This window comes from Mobula hypostoma, chromosome 20, assembly GCF_963921235.1.
Source record: "Mobula hypostoma chromosome 20, sMobHyp1.1, whole genome shotgun sequence".
In the NCBI taxonomy this organism is placed as follows: Eukaryota; Metazoa; Chordata; class Chondrichthyes; order Myliobatiformes; family Myliobatidae; genus Mobula; species Mobula hypostoma.
In genome coordinates this window covers 12,717,466-12,736,985 of record NC_086116.1, presented here as the reverse complement: position 1 = coordinate 12,736,985, position 19,520 = coordinate 12,717,466, and the positions used below count along the sequence as shown (strand labels likewise).

At 38.3% G+C, this 19,520-nt stretch overlaps 1 protein-coding gene across 11 annotated transcripts in view; it reads left to right on the top strand.

Annotated features, from left to right (window-relative positions):
- The window catches only part of plekha5 (pleckstrin homology domain containing, family A member 5), a 299,971-nt gene that overhangs the window by 148,106 nt on the left and 132,345 nt on the right, over window positions 1–19,520 (top strand). The window lies entirely within an intron of this gene.

Here is a 19,520-nt window from a genome sequence, read left to right as displayed (position 1 = left end):
TCCCAATGTGGTTTTTAAATTGAATACTTTTATTCTGAGAATGCAGCACAAAAATACTACACTGTAATTTGAAATTTCTGCTGAGTACTCAAAACAGTTTAGCGTTTGACCATAATTGTATCCAAATGTTCAGGGACTTTTTAATTTGCCTGATTTTTTTTTAGTTTAATCTTTTGGGGGTTTTTTTTGCTAAAATTTCAGGAAAAGATGGCATTTCTATGGCCTGTAATGAAAAATTCAGTAAGCTAGCTATTTCTAACATCAAGTTCGCATAACTTTCATTTGACTTTTTTAATGCTGGATGCCCAAACATTCCTCTGTTTACAGGAGCTATCTTTGGAAGCTTACAATTTCTCTTTACAGCTCCTAAACAGGTCAAATGGACTTCCAGCTTGTGTGTCAATTGTGTATCTTAGAACAGCTGGTTGAAGGTCCAAAAAAATAGCTCCAGGCTCTCCCTTTCTGCTTGTCCTTGTCCTCTGAAAGCACGTCAATTAAGCTACATTGATTTATATCGTAGAATAAGGTCATTCATTGGAAGTAGCTCTTGGATGCTGTGAGTATTCATTTTAAACAATGGTTTACAGTAGAAGCTATGATCAATAAAATTACAAGTTTAATTTTATTTACATTTGTGAGCTACTAAAATCAAGCATCCTTGTTATGCATATATTTAATGTCTCACTGAATTTGTAAACTTTCTAAACTGTTGAATAGGTGTTTTATTAAAAGAGAGCCACTTGGCATGGTGCAGATTCATTTTTATGTGTACCTAAGGTTTTTGCAAACTGAAATCAGTTTTCTTCATTGTAGCGGTTTGGACAATTTAAACAATATACTGGAAAGACAGGGTGTCAGGATCGGAAGCGAGAGCCAATTTTGCTTGCTGTCCTGCAATGGTGTCTCTTCTCTTCATGGCGCTGAGGCTGTGAAGTTTATCCCTGGCTGTTTTGCTTCGTGCCCACTAATATGATGAACTGATACCTAGGCTTGGGGCTCCTCCGGGCTGCTCTGGGGTTCAGATCTAGGGACTCATTTTGGTTCAGAGTGTTGTTGCTTGCTTCTATTGTTTGCATGATTAGAATATTTTTCCCCCTTCTCAGAGCATCAGGTGATAGTCTTTATTTTATTTATTTTTAATTGGGTTCTTTTGGGTTTCTTGCTTTGTGGCTGCCTGTAAGCAAAAAAATCTCAAGGCTGTATAATTTATACATTCTTTGACAATTAATGTATCTTGAAATCTTTGAATTAATGGTGAAATATATGAATTTAGAAATTCCAGCAGACCCAAAGAATTGCAAGCAACTGCTGAGGGAGCGGATCTCAAACAATTACTTTAGTTACCATCAGTCTCTGCAACTTCATTTAGTCTACAAGCTTTATACATTTTTTATATAAAAAATATACCTGTCAATATTTTCTTTTGTGACCAGGTTCGAGGGTCCAAATGTGTGCTGGCCGAAGGTCCAATTATTCATTTCTGTAGCCTGGAGGGGGTTTGGATTCAGCAATAATCGATGACCCAGAGCTGGGGTTGAGATGAGTGAGGACAAAACTCCCTGTGGTTGTTCATTGGGTTAATGGAAGATCAGAAGGTGGAGCTGAGGTCTGCAGAGATGGATAACGGGATAGGATGGCAGCCAATTTTTATCACGGAGGGAGCCACAGGTGGTAGTGGGCACTGTTCATGGCCATAATCTTTGGATTTTGGTGTACAAGGGTGATCAGGCTGGTTTCCTAACAGGCATCACAATTTGCTGTTGTACAGGGAAGACCTGTTTATCCTCATTCTGCAAAACTACATTTACTCCATGGAATATGTTATCCAATTTTTCACACAATGTTCCAGAAGGGGCCGTTCCATGGAAAGTAACATAATTTGAGAACGCGAGAGTCCCATGCTATGAGGGATAAGGATTGCAATAAGAAAAAGCAGTCCGTATCCCACTTTTTCATAATTCAAATGCACATCTTATATGTATGCATCAAGAAAAGCAAATCAAAAGCAAAACTGTGTTGATTGTTCTCTTCTTTTCATGCACACTCTGTGAGAAGAAATGTTAACCCATGTCTCAAAATTCATGTTGTGAGTTGTGAATTTCTGTTAATTAATTCTTATCGCATGAAAGGCGATAATGCAGGGATCACCTGTAAAAGGAAGCAGCCAGAAAGTTTTCAGGGTGACACAAATAGAGCCATCAAAGGTTGCAGGCATGTTTCACTGCAGAGAAAGATCAATTTTCAGCATATAACGCTGAGAAAAACTAATTTTATAATATTCTTGTAAAACACCCTTCCTGATGAATGTGTTTTGTGCAACTATCACATGTTAAAAAGGAATGTCATCTGAGAATGAGAAGTGTTTTCGTAAAAACGTTCCATTGCAGTTTAAAGTTTTATCTGGTCATTGTTTATCCATCAGCAGCTTAATTGGGTGTTGGGACTGCATGTCCAATAAATTTGCTATTGACTCTAAGTTAATGTAGTTTTTTGTGTGGAAAAGTCCTCAGGAGATCCCCCTTGAAAGTTTTGTGGTTCAGAGCAGCCTCCAGTTTATCCCTAAACCATGCAGATCAGATGCATCAACTTGATTCTGAATCTGTGTTAAATTAATTTATTGACCAGGGTGTCTGCAGTAGGCCTTATAGATCCTGTACTGTGTATTATCCAGGGCAACTGCCAGCATTGTAAGATGACAGTGATCCACCAAATGTCAGCTCATTTTCATTTCAGCAGAAAATTAAATTTCCAGAGGAAATGGTGATTCAAAATCGACCTGATAATCCTTCGTTAAAACTAATCTGATCGACTGGATCATTCGGACCAGTAATTCTAGAAACTTTTTTGCCTTGCCTTTGGTTGTGTGTGAACCTGAGATTTAAAAAAAGTTTAAAAGAATCGATGGTCTGTAAAGCATTCTATACATACTCTATTTTTGTTTGCCCTGCAGAAAAGTTACAAATGCTGAAATGTAATGTGTAGAATGTCATTCTTTTCAGAGAAAGTTTCTGGAGCATGTTCAGCTGCTCTCTTCGTCAAAGGTCTTTTTGAGACTGATTGCAGCTGCTTCTTTGAAATGTTGGTGCCTCCAGGCACACCCCTTCCCCCACGAGAAAATAAATACCATGACTGGCCTTTGTATCTCTTTTCAGTAATTTCTACGTGTAAACTTTTGTGCCCCAAGTATATTCCTCTACAATGTGATCTTGCAAGACACATTTTAGGGTATAATTGCAAAAAAAAGAACTTGTGTAACTTAATTTAAGCCCAACCCTATTTTCACATTAATTTTCTATGCTTTGTTGCTTTTGTGCTTTCAGTTTTTTTTGGGGGGGTGGGGGTAAATGAGAGAGAAGTGGAAAAAAGCTTTTGCTTTTTTTTGGTCTTAAGCCTTTAGCTTATAAAGACTGGGGTCAGTCTGATAGCTTCCAGCTAAATACCCTCAAAACTCTGACCAATTCATTTGTCACATGAAGAATAATGACTACACAGTATGATTATGCTTTTTTTACAAAATTGAAAGATTTTTGTTCAGAATTTAATCTGCACAATGGCTAATACAAATTTCTTGTCATTTATTTGGCATTTGAAAATTCCAGGCAATTGCCATTTATTTTGGATCAGTTTTGGGAATCACTCTCAGATGTCGATTAATGGCAGCTCGTGGTTTTATAACGTGCTGTGATCTATACCCACACCATCTGTTTCAGCCGTTAAATTAATCCTTTTAAATCTAATGTGCATTTCAGAGTTTCCCTCTGGTTCATCAGAGCTTGGAAACTAGAATTCTTTGAAATATTATGCCAAATGTATTTACATATCCAATGAAGCATTAAACTTCTGAAGTTTTTGCATCTGAATTAATTACATGTAAAACATATCAATAAAATAATTTCCTGTTCAACTATTGATAATTTTATTCATATTATTAGTTTCATGATGCGACTTGATGTAATATTTTGCTGGATAGTTTTACAAAAAAGAAGCAGTGGAACTATATATGCCAGGTGATTCATTTCATCTCCACTTCTGTCAACCAAATTGGAAGTCAAACTTTTTAAAAGAAAATCAATTTTAAGTAGGTCAAAGAGAACTAGTTGTATTATTTCTCCTAGAAAATCTAAACCAAGAAAACACTCTGAAAGGCTGTACATATGATCTCTAATTCTGGATTTCTAGTTGCGGAGTTATTTTTATAACTACGTACATGGAAAGTGAATATCATTGTAATGCTAGCATTTACTATCCATCCCTCATTGTCCCTGAGGTACGGAAGCAGCAATGAGTCAACCACATCTGGACTCACATTTACGCCTAACTGCATTAGGATGGCACATTTCTGTCCCTGAAGGACATCCGTGAGCCAGATGGGTTTTCATGGCAATCTGGTGGTTTCGTGGTTTCTGTTGCTGTGGCTAACTTTAAAAAAAATTTCTGGATTTATTGAATTACTCTTGATTTAAATTGCTCAGCTGTCATGATGGGATTAGGGCTTTGTTTCAGGATAATGGTCCCAAATACCACTCTGCTACCATAGCCCTAATTAGGTCTGTTTGTCTTGTTTCTGGTTTGGATTATTCTTGGAAGTTCAAGAAAATTGATTTTTTAATGTATACTTAAATTTTTCAGTTGCTTAACTACAGTATCTGTAGGCTAATGGGTTTCTTGGGTCTTATTACAAGTATTGTAACTCTGACATAGAGCAGATAAAGCAGCAGTTCAATTGAAGGTAGCCATTCTCAGACTAAAGAGCAGCATCCAGTTGAAGATTTGTGTCCTACCAAGTCTAAGGAAATGTAAGCCTTTGTGTCTTGCATGGATGTAAATAGATACAATCAGTACCAGGTTAGTGTAGGGTCATTGAACTATGCAACACAGAAACAGGCTCTATGGCCCAACTCGTTTATGCTGACCAAGTTTTGCCAATGTGAACTAGTCCCATTTGTGTCTATTTGGCCCAAGTTCCCCTAAACCTTTTCTGCCCATTTACTTCTGTAAATGCCTCTGAAACATTGTAGTTGTGTCTAACCACTCCCAGTTTCCCTTGCTGCTTGTTTCACAAACCCACCACCCTATGTGTGGAAAATATTTCCTCTCTCAGCTTGAATCTACATCATCTAGTTTTATACTCTCCCACCCCGGTGAAAAGGACTGTGTGGGGATAGGCCCACACTATGCCCTTCATCTTATATAATCTCTAAGGTCAAGTCAGCCTCTTGTGTTCCATGGAAGAAAACCCCAGCCTATCCAATCTGTCCATTTCACTCAAGACCTTTTATGGGACTAAATATCTCCAAAATAAACTGACAGACTTGGAAAACCTGATGTCTATTATTCAAGTAAAGTTGGTTTTAGTCCATAATTAATACGTCAGAATTAGCCTGTAAATTTAATGGATTGACACAAATGGAATTTAAGACCACAATCGTAATCTTAATGTCTCAGTGCCAAAAATGTGGCCTGCTGTGCTGAACTTAATTTAATAGCCTATAATACTGATGCTGTACCAATACCAGAGAAAAGTACTCCATTACTAGGTACTGAAATCATTCATTTTAATAAGCCACATGTACACTTGTTTTAAATATAACTTGGATTGGTTTGTTATTGGTATTTAATGGAGTTGGGAATTATGGGTTAATGGTTATAGCTATCACTGAAAGTTTATTTAATATTCTGAGAGGGAGGCAATAGAACATCCCCAAAAAAATAAGTTTTGTTACTGAAGCTATATAATGCATGTGTTCTGCCTACATTGTTTACTGCAATAATGGGTGAAAGTCAGGATCAGAGGATCTAATCTTATTTGGGAAAACATCCCTAATTAGCTGTGCCCTGTTAGGCAACTTGAAGTTCTATTGGCAATCCAATCTTTTTGCAAAGGCAGTCATTATATGCAGTAGCTAAAATTGTAGGGTGTGTTTCTTAGTTAAATCATAGTCTGTAGAAATTATTTCTAACGGCTTGAATGATCTGCAGTCTCATTGCTGAGAGTAAAAGAATTGTATAGTTAAAATAAACTGTGTATAATTATGCATGCTGATTATAGTAAAAGAGTTGCATGAGGAATCTTTTATTGATGCAAACTGCAAGTTATAATTAGAATTTATAACTGCCTCAATTCAGAGTTACACTGCAAGGACTTACTGCTTCCATTTTGTTTTGTCAAGTGATAAGAGTTGTGTCCCATTTGTTCATCTTGTTATCTTCGATATTTAGTAATAAGTATCGAAAACGATTGACCTTTTCAGGCTAATTGCCTATTTTGAATTATTCAAATACTGACTGTTCATGAAGACCAGATGAAATGGGGAACGGAAATAGTAGACATTGGGCTCTTTATACCATTCTGTATTTCATATTCCCATTATCTCATACTGGTTGGAATTTTTACACTAAAAAGACAACTGTTTTACATATTTTAATCCCATGATGTGGCAGTTTGGAAGCCAAATGTTGAGAAAGATACACAACTGGAAACAAAATGTTCAATTGCCTTCAAAAATATTGAAGCCTTAAGGCTCATTCCTTCACAGCAGCCATTTTAAAATGCACTTTGAGCATGGTGCATCATTCATCTGTCTTTTCGACAAGCTTAGTATTTTCTATAAGCTTTTTTATAGAAAGGAACTACAAAAGGCACACAAGATACCTCCTTGTGAAAGTCAGCTGTGCTTTTACAATCCTAATCACAACCTATCAACATTCAGAATAAAAAGTTATCTTGTGATTTGGTAGGGTAGATGCAGTGGTGACATCTCTCATGGATGGTGTCTCTAGAATCTGGATTCACAGTCTCAAAATAGAGGTTGGCCATTCAGGATGAAAATAGGAAGAAGTCCTTTTTACCCAGCTACATACAAAATGTTGGAGAAACTTAGCAGGACAGGCAGTATATATGGAGGGGAGTAAACTGTTGACGTTTCTTTGCGGAGTCCCTTCGTCAGGACCTTAATGGGACCTTCATCCTGATGAAGGACCACAGCTTGAAATGTTGACTGTTTATTTCCCTTTATTGATGCTGCCTGAACTGCTGAGTTCCTCCAGCATTTTGTGTGTGTTACTTAAGACTTACAGCATTTACAGAATCTGTTGTGTAAATCTTTACCCAGCTAATGGCGAAATTTTGAAATTCTCCATGTCAGAAGGCTGGACGGTTGGTTATTCTGTCTATTCATGACAGTAAGAAATAGTTGGCTGGATATTCAGGGCTCAGTGGTGATCTTCATGAATAATGGAGCAGGCACCAGAGAACAGTTGGCCCACTTCAGTTTCATTTCTTGTGTTGTAACCTGTTAATGAAGGCCAGATTGAGAGAGAACAGTAGTCTCTATGCATTCTTTCTCCAGAATAGTATGTGTATTGAAAAGCTTATGTAGAAGTGCTCCTTTGTCTTGACAATTATTGAAGAAACATAAAAACTTCAATTATTCCACAAAAGTCGTGGAAACCAAACAAGTTGTTTTCTCTGTTTCATTGCTGCATAATGTCCGGAACTAACATGCATCTGAAAGGATTACAAACAATCTCCAAAGTACAGACACCAGAATAATCAGCAAGTTCTCTTTGTATTTTCTCATTTTTCATTAGAAGTACCAAAAAGATTACATTTTTATACTATATTCAGGTATATAATGGACTTGTGGCAGATCATTAGTCCTTAGATCACACCGTTTCTTGCAACATGGTCCCAGACTCAGACCTCTGACGGAAGTCAGTTTTATTCAAAGTTCAAGGTAAATTTATTATCAAAGTACATATATGGCACCAAATACAATCCTAGATTCATTTTCTTGTCGACAATCACAGTAAACATAAGAAACACAATAAAATCAATAAAAGGACACTCGAGGATAATTTGCGGGGAAGATTTTTAAAGATTAGTTTTATTTTGTCATTTGTACATTAAAGCATCAAAGCATACAGTAAAATACATTATTTGTGTCAACAGTCAATGTGTCTGAGGAAGTGTTGCCGTGCATCTGGCTCCAGCAAAGCATGCCCATAACTTAATTACCCTAATCTGTATGCCTTTGGAATGTGGGAGGAAATCAGAGCACCCAGCGGAAACCCACGCGGTCACAGAGAGGACATACAATCTTCTACAGACAGCTGCATGAATTGAACCTGGATTACTGGTACAATGAAGTGTGCCTTTTTCGTAGACATTGTTGGTCTCAGGACTTTTCTGCACATCATATTTTTCATTAACGATTATGTGCTTATCTTCCAATATAGTATAATATCCTGACCATATATTTTCTATTAACCAAAGTACATACTGGTCACTGTTTTGTAGGACAGTGTCTTTCATTTCCAGAATGGCTGCATTTTTTGAAAGTGAGGTTTGTAAAAGGATTATTGAGTGTGTTCAACCATGTCATATGTTATATAAATCCCTATCATCACTGCCCCTGTCCCATTCCCTGCCCAAGGGTCAATATCATTGGGAAAGAATTGTCAACTTGGATGAAAGCCAGAAATATGATTACATATCAGAAAGACCTGGAGGTTGATATCAAAGCTATGTGGTTACATCCTTTTGTAGTTGAAATTATTTTCATTAATGAGTCACCAAAATATTTTAGTATTAACTGAGATACAAATTGACAATTGTTGGATGTTGTTCCTACCAATGACACCAAGTTAGACTGAAGATTCGCTGGGCGAACCTGCTGCACTACTATTGAAAAGAATACTTCCAGTCTCTCAAACTCATTTAAAATTGTTCATCAGTGGAGTCATCCCTTAACTGTGTCTGCTTCAGTAAACAAGTTTCTAATTTTTCGTTCATTGTCTCTAAGTCTATCTCTTCACCCCAATATCGTCCTGGTGTTACGGGGAAGGTCATCTAGTACCTGCAGTAATGAATTTAAAACATTTGTTCAAATTGTTGCCTTGTTAAAGCAGCCAGCATCATCAAAGACCCCACCCATCCTGATCATTATCTCTTCTCCACCCTCTCATTGAGCAGAAGATGCAAAAGCCTGTAAGCACATGCCACCAGGCTCAAGGGATAACTCCTATCCCACTCTTGCAAGACTATTGAATGATCCTCTAGTACAATAAGAGTCTATGCTTGACTTCATTATGGCATTGTACCCCATTGTATGCACTTTGTTTGTAACTGTAATGCTTTAGTCTGTATTCTGTTATTTTCACATAGTTCCTCAATGCATCATTGTAATGTAATAATCTGTGTGGATGACATACAAAACAAATTTTTTCACTGTACTTCAGTACATGTGACAATCATAAATCAATTTTTTAAAACACCTATTAACAGTACATCTGGAATTCAATAAGTTAATTAACTAACCTAAAATAAAGTATGATGTGAGTAACAGTGATCCACAGGTTGTTCTAAAAACTTATGTTTTCAATATTGCCCTTCAAAAAGGGAACTTTGTGGAATTTTCAGACTGACCTGTATGTTACTCCCAAGATCATAGTAATGTGGTTGATTCTTAGCAGTCCTTTGAAGTGGGTTAGAAATTCATTAAATCTAAAAACAATAAGGAATGGGTTTATCAATCTCATCCATACTGTATTCCATGAATTAAGAATATGAATGAAAGATTCATCTCACAAATTAATTCCATGAGTCCAATTTTTCTCAAAATTTTGATACGCTTTAAATCTGAAGCTTCACTGTAGTGTGGGGTTTGTTTCAGCTGCTACCTAACTAATATTTTGTACAGACTTATCATTAACCTCTTGCTGTTTTATTCATTGTAAACCTACTGTCCATACACCATGTTTGAATTCTGTGTGCCTTTTGTAATCTTAATGGTTTGGGCACCTTCTCCCATAAAATTGTTTTGTTTCTCCTTTGGAAATTTGTAAGGAGAAGCATAATTCTATTTGCATCCTAAAATGTGGAATTTTATATTTATTTATATTGACTTGCATGGTCACACATCCACTAAGCCCATAATTTTTTTCATACATACTAATTATTATTGAAGTTAACTGGACTGTGATATTGTGCAGGTCTCCCTGCGTCTTTGCCAGGAATTTAATTTCATTTGTCTCTCTACATTGAAGGAGAGGAACAGAATCAGATTTAATATCACTGGCATATGTCACGCAGTTTGTTGTTTTGCAGCAGCAAAATATATTTTGCAATACGTAATAATAGAACTAAATTACAATAAGAAATATAAAGAAAAATAAATTAAGCAGTGCAAAAAAAGCAAAATACAAAAAAGTGAAGTAGTGTTCATGGGTTAATTGGTCATTCAGAAATTTGATGGCAGAGGGAAAGAAGCTGTCCTAAAAGATTGAGCATGTGTCTTCCGCTTCTGCATCTCATCAGTGGTAGCAATAAGAAGACTGCCTTTCATATACGAGTCTGTGAACACCAGTGCCATTTGACAATCTTTTTTATTGTATTATGAAAATAAGTACCTGAAATGTGCAGCAGCACAATGATGAAGCTAGTAGAAATCACTGCTTCAGTGTCAATCCTGATCTTGTGCTGGCTGTGTAGAGGTTGTATGGTTTCCCTGTGACCACATGAGTTTTCTCTGTGTTCCAATTTCTTCCAACATCTCAAAAATGGTAGGCTAATTGGCCACTCTAAATTTTTCCTTCTGCGTAGGTGAGTGGTAAAATTTCGCGGGAGCTGGTGAGAATGTAGGATCAATGTAGGGTTAGTGCAAAATAGATGGTTGACAGTCAGTATGGACTCCATGAGAAAAAGGGCCTGCTTTAATGCTGCATCTAATTTAAAATGGGGTTTAAAAGCTCATATGAGCACCTGTGCTCTTCCAAGTAAAACAATAGCCATTAGACAATTACAGATTGCTTGTTTTTGCTTGTTAAAACAAGAACGGCATGCATTTGATTTATTGCATCTGTTTGGGAAGTGATACTAGCTTTTAACTTTTTCTCATTGTAGCTGGCATTGATACCTCTGCAAAAATTAATGATTTACTATTCCAGCTGTATGAATTTTCACATATGAAGAGTTCTTAGAACCTTGGCTCTTTTTTAGCTTGGGAAGACTTGATAATTTATGTCAATTCCACATAAAATATATATTGGCTACAACAATGAATGCAGTCCTATGCTATTAGGTACATTTTTACTCATCATTAGATAATTCTGCAACCACTCATCAATTACTTGTTCAACACTAACATCCATAATTAAATGAGCATTAATCTTTGCTGCATATTTTTATGTGATAAATTGAAAATCTAAAATTACTTCTCCACTTATTCTCTTAGTTAATTTGTTTAATAATTTGAATTATTTGAAAATTGGTTAAGCAGATCATGTAGTTTACAACTCTTGCTCATTTTCCTTGGTGATTCCATGATTTTATGCTATTTTTCCTGAGGTAGTTTTTCTAAACAAATCTCAAAGAGTACCCTTCTGTTCTTACCATGAGATGTATTAATCTGGCATCTGTATGGCCTTTTTGTACACAGATGGAACACTGGCCTGTCTTCATCTTAATTTGTTGGGCTGTATCTTGTTTTACGGCGGTTGGCAATTTGTTGGGCTGATTTGATTATTTACTTAAATTATATCCAAAACAGGTGGTTCTTAATTTTTTTGCCACATCTAGTTTCAGTACTTGATCATGAATCAATCTTGTAATTCGGTGGTTAAAATCTTTCATTTAGACCATGTACATTTGTTTTGCAATATGCCATGCATTTTGAGGGTGTAGTCTTCCTCCCAAGATTCCGCAAAGTACATCTATAATTATTGGTTACATGGGTAGTGAAGATTTCAAAAAGACACTTCTGTCTTCTGGGAGAAAAAAAAATTGAATGGTTAATATTATAGGTGATAGATGAAGAATAGCATTCATAAATATTGCTTAATTTTAACAAAAGAACTAATTGATTTGTAATTAAAGCAAAAATAAACTGCAATTACTGACAATCTGAATCACAACCGGGAATTCCCAGGAATGCTCAGATGATCAATCAGCATTTGTAGGGTGGAAACAGAGTTGGCATTGAACTGATAAGTTGACACTGTTTCTCTCATTTTCTTTTTAAGTATTGGAGTTGGGAAAAAAAAAGACATGAAGAATGTGTGAACAATTTTGGCATTGGTCAGATCAACCTCATAATTTCAGTGACATTTTAACACAAACTATTTATTGAAGGTTTTTTTTGATTTAAAAGTCTGTCCTAGGTGAATCTATTGCACTTTATCCATTCTGTCTGTTTTATTCTTTCATCTGATTATTCAGCTCACAGAGAAGGAGCAAAATTACCTACATGGAAATAAGTTGTTATGAACATCATATTTTACAGAATTACATATTTTTCACTTAAAAGGCTTAAAGAAAGTCAAGGGCACAAATTATCGTGGAATGCAGTGAAAATGGTCACATTTAAGATTTTAACAATTCCAGTATTTGTTTAGTTCTCAGTGTAACAATACAATATAATCAAAGTATGTCATCAAAAATAAAGATGAGTGTTGTCTCTTAAATCTCTTGGAGCAATTTTCTTTCAGTGGATTATATTGAAGTGCATTCCTGTTGAGTGGGCAGTCTTGTATGAAGCAAAATGGCAGTGAAGAGAATGAAAACTAAACAGTATGTTTAGTTATGCTGATTGAGAAAAATATTTTAGCTAGTCGTATCTTCAGAATTCATTTCAATTCATTGAGGCGCATTTTTTGTACAAGGCTAGGGTAACAATTTAAATCATTAACTACCCTGGAAAGTTCTTGCTGCTGCACTTTGTCTATGTTCTGATGTTGGACTCCCGATGGAGTCAATCAGAGGAGTGCCAGACTTGTGCAGCTTCTTAACAGTTACATTTGGTAGTCATCCAATAAACTGCACCAGTTTAGGCTTAATGCAGATTCTGTGACTTCATTCATTTCAACAGTTCAGAAAGTAAAAGATTAGCTTTAGCGAGTCAAAGCCTTAATTGAGTTAACTTAAAACTATTTAATTGACTTTAAAATGTTTAATATGCAGTATTTAAATAATTTAAAGTGTTTTTGAAGATCAGGTGTTCCAATTCTATTTTCTAACATTTTTAATTTGTTAAGTAATTCTACTAGTTTTCAATGAATTTGCAGTATGCAAATTTTGGGTACATTGACAAACATTGTAAGTTTTTTTTACCAGTTATACAGCCAGTAAATATGGGGTGAGCAAACTTCACATGTTGTTGAGGCATATTGGAAGACCTGTTTCTGGATTTTGGCTGAAGGCCCCTGTCTACAAGTGACCATTACATTCACTATGGCTTTATGCATCGACCCAGTACACGTGTCCAGTCCATCATCAAGATAGTACTTTTTAAACAGTAACTACAGTAGACAGGAAGTCTGTAGGTTCTGCAGTATCTGTAAATACAGTCAGGTGTGCTTCTTGGCCTGGTTTTTAAGGAAAAGTCTCACTGCGCCAGTGCAACTTCAGGGATAGTAGAGTACTGGATGATTCAGCCTGAGTCAGTTTGAAGGCATTGGTGATGCATACAAATGACGTATGTGTTTCAGAGACGTACCAAGAAAAGAGAAGCTTAATGGGAAAAAAAAGTTGTGATTGACAGTGCATGACATTCATGAATTACACCAAGGATGGGCAGACAACAATTTTGGAGAGCTTATTAGAACTTTTCAAATTAAAGACAGATGGAAAACTATGAATGCCTATGTCATATGGCCTGGCACATGATGCTTTACTAGTGAAGAGCTCAGCAGTAGAGTCATAGAGAAGTAAGCACAGAAACAGGCCCTTCAGCACCTCTAGTCCATGTTGATTCATTTAAGCTGGCTAGTCTCATCAACCTGCACCCGGACCACAGCCCCACGTACCTCTGCTATCCATGTACCTATCCAAACTTCTCTTAAATGCTGAAATCAAACTCGCGTGCACCACTTGTGCTGGTGGGCTCGTTCCACACTTTCATGATCCTCTAAGTGAAGAAGTTTCCCCTTCTGGTCCCCTTACACTTTTCAACCTTCACCCTTATCCCATAGTTGTAATTCCACCCAATGTGTAGCATCCATTTGAATACTCATCTGGAGCTCCCACATAGTCATTTAAACTAACTTCCACCCTGTTTTCAAATTCACTTGAATCATTTCTAAACAAAAACTTCTCTCCCTTTTCTCCACTCTTATCTTTCTTTATCTCAAGAGAGAAAGCATCTACTGGTAATTATTAGAAACCCACTGACTTCAACAGCATCTTCTTTCTCTCCGTATCCTCCAAGAATACCATTCTTTTCTCCTACTTCCTCCATTCCCACTATCTGTTTTCAAGATGAGGCTTTCCATTCCAGGACTGAGGAAAGGTCCTCCTTTAAAAAAGTATAGCTTCCACTATATTCTAGTTGATAGATCTTTGCTTGCATTTCTTAGACGCTTATTCTCACCTACTGCCCAGTCCCCGGAACAGACCAAGCTTGAGCTCCTCTGGTTCCCACCCTTTACTCCAGGGGTCCCCAACCTTTTTCGCACTGTGGACTGGTTTCATATTGACAATATTCTTACGGACCGGCCGACCGGGGATGGGGTAGGGTTGTCAACGGACAAGAGTAGCAGTCAAATATGCTGGGTTTTCCCCGAGAAAGACTACAATGACCATGAAGCCTTGCGCAGGCACCAGTGCGCATGCGTGTACGATTTTTTTCTACAAATCGTTTTTGGCGATTCTGTTCGGGGGGGGTTGTTAATCACGACCGGAATATAGATGATAATTAGCTAATACACTCAATTTCATTTCTAAAAGGGTTTATCTAATGAATTTAATATTAAACACACAGCGCATATTTTCCTCGCATGAATATAGTGATAAGTCAATTATCAGGGGAGGACAGGGGAGCTTGAAGTAAATGTTGAACGAACTTCCAGTAGTAGTGGTAGAGGCAGGTTCGATATTATCATTTAAAGAAAAATTGGATAGATATATGGACAGGAAAGGAATGGAGGGTTATGGGCTGAGTGCAGGTCGGTGGGACTAGGTGAGAGTAGCGTTCAGCACAGACTAGAAGGGCAGAGATGGCCTGTTTCCGTGCTGTATTTGTTATATAGTTATATAAGTCAATAGCATCATAACATTTTAAGTATCGTTTGGATAGTAAACATGCAGCACATGTTTTCCCCATATGAACATATAAAATCATTGCAACACACCAATATCGCTGAATCAGTGGGAGCCCTGGGATTGTTTTCCTGCAACAAGACGGTTCTATCAAAGGGTGACGAGAGACAGCGATACTCGAGTGGGGTTCCCAATGTCTAGTCTATTCCGCAATTTAGTTTTCGTTGCATTCATTGCAAAGATACGTTGGAAATGGAGGCAACGTTTTCAGTGCTTTCATGGCTATCTCAGGATATTTAGCCTTGACTTTGATCCATAATGCCGGCAGAGATGTTATGTCAAACATACTTTTCAGCCCGCCGTCATTTGCAAGATGGAGGAGTTGATCTTCTTCCCGCGCTGAAATGGATGACGTGCGGGTAATGAACTCGCATGCGTAATGGCTCAACAGTGGGCGTGACAGGGAATGAGGAAAGGTGCAGCTGACTCCTATCGCCAAATCATATCGTTTCCTCGTGGCCTGGTACCGGTCTGCAGCCCAGTGGTTGGGGACCGCTGCTTTACTCCACCTGCCTCCGCATCCATCACATCCTCACATCACCAGTCATATCTTCCCTTCTTCCTGCCCCCTTTCCACATGAACCACTCCCTCAGTCACTACCTGGTCTACTCGTCCCTCTCCACAATACAAGGAGCATAATAGCCCTTCCAGGTGAGCCAGTGTTTCACTGCACTTGATATGGCGGCCTCTCCATTAGTGAGATCTCTTATCTGCTTCTGTTTCTGTTTCTACCTTCCCTTCCCCTTTCCTCATCCCATCTAGTTCGATCTGCTGAATTTTCTTTGTTTCCACCAATCACCAACCATCTTCAATCTCCAAATCCCCTCTCCCCCACCTGGTTCCATCTGTCTGTTTCCCTTATCCAGTTCCACTTAACACTTTCAAGTCATTATCTCACCCCTCTTTCCCACCTCTTTATGCTAGTTATGTAAGTCCTGATGCGGGTTGTTCAATCGATATATCCACCGTATTCTTGACTCCACAGATGTTGCTTGACCTGCTGAGTTTATTGAGAAATCCAGCATTTTCTGGTTTATTCAGATTTCCAGCATCTACAGTCTTATTTTCATGTGTAGGCCTGCATTTCTTCTCAGCTTCCTTCCCCCTTTCATCTTGTTGTCCTTAACAACATCTGTCTGTACAACCACATGAACAGCATTGAGACAGGTGAGGTTTTGTTTCTCTGTAATTTGATTTCTTAAATTTTTCAAAAAAATGATTTCATAAATATTTCATATGGTTTCCATAAAATTAGATGTACATTGTGCATTAGATGTTAGAATAAATCCATAGCCTTGCTGACTATGGGTTGAATTTCATTATTGATTTCTTCTCAGAGACTCTGCTGCAATATTATTCAGATTATTCCAACAAAATAGATACTAAATCCAGTCCTCCTTCATCCTCGTGCATCCATACTTTCCAGTAACTGTTCTGCTGCTGCCTGACCTGTCTGCAGCATTTTCTATTGTTTTAGATGCTTTTTTTTTACTGTTGTCAGTGTTCTCTAATAAAATACTTCATGAAGCATATTTTGTAGCGTGTTGGTAATGAGCATGCAGCGGCACTTTGGATTGAGTGTGAAGGCAGTGTCTCATTATGACTTACCTGGTTGTGGCCCAACTCTAAACACTGTGCCTGACAGTAACTCATGCATAAAGATGGTGTGGCTGTATAGAACAAAGAGATACTGATATTGGTGAAAGTAGCTGATTGATGTGAATGAATATATAGAATTGGGTGGCTTTACTGATAGTAAAGTCTAGCCGGAGAGGCTAAACTTTCTGTTTTCATGAAATTAAAAATTAGAAGTCTACCAAATAATTGACATGTTTTATGGGAAAATAAATATTTCCACATCGAGGGGGATAAAATTTTGTTTTCAACCTTGGCCATGTGAACTTAAAATGAGTACCTCTGGCACTTAGTCATATAAGACCATAAGACATAAGAGCTGAATTAGGCCATTTGGCCTATCGAGTCTGCTCTGCCATTCAATCATGGTTGATCCTTTCTTCCCCTCTTCAGCCCTACTCCCTAGCCTTCTCCCCGTAATCTTTGATGCCATGTCCAATCAAAAACCTATCAACCTCTGCCTTAAATACACCCAACAATCTGGCCTTCAGAGCTGCCTGCGCTAGTAAATTCCACAAATCCACCACCCTCTGGCTAAAGAAATTTCTCCGCATCTCTATTTTAAATGGACACCCTTCTATCCTGAGGCTGTGCCCGCTTGTCCTAGACTCTCCCACCATGGGAAACATCCTTTCCACATATACTTTGTCTGGGCCTTTCAACATTCAAAAGATTTCAGTGAGATCTCCCCTCATCCTTCTAAATTCCAGTGAGTACAGACCCGAAGCCATCAAACGTTCCTCGTATGTTAACCCTTTCATTCCCAGAATCATCCTTGTGAACCACCTCTGGACCCTCTCCAATGCCAGTGCATCTTTTATTAGATGAGGAGCCCCTATCTGTTCACGATACTCAAGGTGAGGCCTCACCAGTGCCTTATAAAGCCTCAGTATCATATCCCTGCTGTAGTATTGTAGACCTCTTGAAATAAATGCTAACATCGCATTTGCCTTCCTCACCACTGACTCAACTGCAAGTTAACCTTTAGGCCGTTCTGCAGAAGGACTTCCAAGTCCCTTTGCATCTCAGATTTTTGGATTTTTCTCCCCATTTAGAAAATAGTGTGCACATTTATTTCAACTACCAAAGTGCATGACTGTGCTTGTCCCTACATTGTATTTCATTTGCCGCTCTCTTGCCCATTCTCCTAATCTGTTTTAAATCCTTCTGCAGTCTACCTGTTTACTCAATACTACCTGTCCCTCCACCAATCTTCATATCATCTGCAAATTTGGCAACAAAGCCACCTATTCTATCCAGTGTAAAGGGTTTCTTCTTTTATGTTACTGCATATGTTAATCAAAGTGACTTCTTTGTTATGTTAATATTTTATGTTACTGCGTATGTTAATTAAAATGGCTTTTTTGTTATGTTAAATGCTGATAAAGTCTCCAGCTAGCAGTTTACTTGGATTATGGTATCGATAACAGAGCAAATGAACCAATGGGTGTCCATGTTATTCTTTCTTAGGGTGATATGCTGTCTCATATGGCTGGGAAACAGGGGTTTTGGCGGGGAGTTGGAGGAGAGGCCGGGAGGATGACGGTCGTACTGGGAGTGCTGTGGTTGATCACTTCGGGCGGGGAGTTGGAGGAGAGGCCGGGAGGACGACGGACGTCCTGGGAGTGCTGTGGTCGATCACTTAGGGCGGGGAGTTGGAGGAGAGGCCAGGAGGACGGCAGACATACGAGGAGTGCTGTGGTTGATCACTCCAGGTGGTCCCGGGCTGCGCGTCGAGGGGGTCAGAGTGGATCGCAGAGGGAAGAAGGAGGTCCCGAGCTCCAACGTGTGCACAAAGAAATTGAACTTTGATAAGTCTGGCGCCTTTTCCATTCCTTTTTGTATTGTACCTCTATTAATCTCATAGATTTAGTAATATCTATAAAGTGTAATTGGTAAAACGTGCATTGTGTGCTGACTGATGACTGATGTTTGAAGCCGAATCAGGTGGCATTTGTACAGCAACCGATGTAACCGGGAGGCAAGGTGGGCGGCAGACGGGGTTTTCCCTAGATAAAAGAAAGCCAATACAGCTGAGCATTACACCACCATAAAAAGAAGCGGTCCCAACACCGACTCCTGTGGAACATCACCACTCACTGGCAGCCGATCAGAAAAGATCCTTTTTATTCCCACTCGCTGCCTCCTACCAGTCAGCCAATGTTCTAACCACACTAGTAACTTTCTTGTAATACCATGGGCTCATAACTTGGTAAGCAGCCTTATGTGTGGCACTTTGTCAAGGGCTTCTGAAAGTCCAAATATACAACATCCACTGCATTGCCTTTGTTTATCCTATGTGTAATCTCCTCAAAGAATTCCAACAGGTTGTGAGGCAAGATTTTCCCTCAATGAAACCATGCTTACTTTGTCCTTTCTTGTCCTGTGCCTCCAAGTGCTCCATAATCTCATCCTTAACAATTGACTCCAACATCTTCCCAACCACTGAGGTCAGACTAACTGGTCTATAATTTCCTTTCTACTGCCATCCTCCTTTCTTAAAGAGTGGAGTGACATTTGTAATTTTCCAGTCCTCTGCACCATGCCAGAGGCCAATGATTTTTGAAAGATCATTATAATGCCTCCACAATCTCTATCACTACCACCTTCAGAACGCTAGGGTGTAGTTCATCTGGTCTGGGTGACTTGTGTACCCTTTGGTCTTTCAGCTTTTTGAGCGTCTTCTCTCTTGTAATAGTAACTACACTCCTCTTCCCTCACACCCTTCAACATCTGGCACACTGGTAGTGTCTTCCATAGTGAAGCCTGATGCTAAATACTCATTTAGTT